This window comes from Brassica oleracea, chromosome C3, assembly GCF_000695525.1.
Source record: "Brassica oleracea var. oleracea cultivar TO1000 chromosome C3, BOL, whole genome shotgun sequence".
Classification (NCBI taxonomy): domain Eukaryota; kingdom Viridiplantae; phylum Streptophyta; class Magnoliopsida; order Brassicales; family Brassicaceae; genus Brassica; species Brassica oleracea.
Genome location: NC_027750.1, coordinates 33,410,791 through 33,413,019, shown reverse-complemented (window position 1 = coordinate 33,413,019; position 2,229 = coordinate 33,410,791).

Here is a 2,229-nt window from a genome sequence, read left to right as displayed (position 1 = left end):
TAATAAATTTACAGCAAAATTTTAAAATAAAATAATATATTACTCGGTATAACAAATGCAACAATATAGAAGGTAATAGAATAGGTAAAACAGCCACTAATAATACACTGAAACTGAATAATATATCTAAAATACAAGTACATTCAATATAAACAAAATATAAAATAATCAATGTTTTGAGTAACCACAACAATAAAAACTCGAATAACACTTACTATATATAAAAATTGAACAAACATTTAATAAATGTATATCATTTCAATCATGAAAATTGTATCATACTAATACAATTTTATAATATCTAGCAAGAATAATAAAAAATAAACAAAATTATTTAAACATATCCAAAGATGATATTAAAATGTGTTCTCATTATAAAAAACATAACATAAAATAAAGATAATAACTAAAATAGTATAATGTCATAAAATATATTTGATAACAAATAAAAAAACAACAACAAGTGATAAAAATAAGCAAACATCAAACATTAACTAAAATAGATATAATAATATCCTTCATCACTTAAAAGGTCCTAATAGACAATAAACACTATTATACGTATCTTTCGCAAATGCAAATCTAAAAAACAAACCACCAAATCAGATAAAAAAATAAAAACGAGATCACAAGTAAAGAATACCACGCTCGTAGGGCGGGTCTTGCCCTAGTATATATATAAAAATAAGTTTGTCTCTCTCCTAAGTTATCCACGTGGAAAGTCACTCTATGACAGGCCGACACGTGTCCGTCTTCGGTGAAACGCGGCACATCACTTGAGCTTATCGGTACTGGATTTCATTTCTTTGGCTGGACTTGAGTTTAACTTTGGGCTTATACTATGAACAATTGACAGCGCTTTTTACTCTTTAATATTATTGAATGTGTTAATTATTTCTTAATACATAATAGATAAAAAAACACACATTACGATATGGACGTTATATTATCATCAAAGCAATCTTTAGCCTATGTACCTCATCCTGTGATAATTTATAAAGTAGCAACGAATCTATGAGTTCAGCAAATTTGCAATTACCTACGTCAAAATTTTAAGTATATAAACAATCAACAGTAGTGTGTTGAATATTATATTCATATGATTTAAAAGCCTTTACAAATTTTTTATTTTTAAACATACACCAAAAACTTTATGAAAGTAAATATTAATTTAGGTTCTCAACCACTTCAAATACCACCAACGCCAAAAAAATTTAATCAAGTGCACAAAAACTATAATATATTTAAAACTGCAATAAATACATTAGTTAATGAAAAATCCTTTTTAAAAAATATTATGGATGCATACATAAATATTAAGAGAAATGTATAAAATGAAATATAAGTAACAATAACTTGAAAAATAAAATGTATAAGACTGAGAATAATTATGATTTGTGGTCTAAGATATATTCAACTTATTGTTCTAATCAAGGTGGAATAAACATTGAATAATATTTTTTTTAAATTATATATACATAGAAATATTTTTAGTGGTAGGGTATATTTATAATTTCCAATATTTGGCCAAATAAAGAAAAAGGAAACCTGCATGTATATAACCATGAAAAGAAAACTACTTTAAATAACTTAATCAAAACAACAACCACGTACAACTAAACCCGATGAACGTCCCAACCTCAAAAGAAAGATGGTATAAGAGTTTTTTTGCAAAAAAAAGATGGTATAAAAGCAAAAATCCCAAGACATGACATATAGTTTTGTACTAACAGCTTACCAACCAATTTAATTTACATAGTTCATTCAACAGTAATCAAAGCAAGCAAATATCCCTAATCAAAGCAAATATTGGTAGCTTCATAGTCTATGTAGTATTCAAATACATTAACATATACAATATTTAATTAATATGTATATTTTTATATGATACAAATTTATATTAAACATTCATTCTAACTGTTTAAATTGGTTTTAAATTTTCATCCCGCCCCTACGGGCCGGCCCTAGTTATTTATATATGTGAGTTTCAACCATATTGGTAAGAGAAGAAGAGTAATTGTGAACAATTCAAATATCTATTTCTTAAATTAACTTAATATGAGCATCATCTGAAGGAACTACACTATCTACACTTAATTGTTGTCTATATTACGTGGTAGTCAAACATTTTATCACTTTTTTAAACATCAACAATGATTTTTAGCCAATAACCTTTATCCTTGAAAATTCCTCTTGTTCTCCCTTTACACCATAAATGGTCTTTTCATT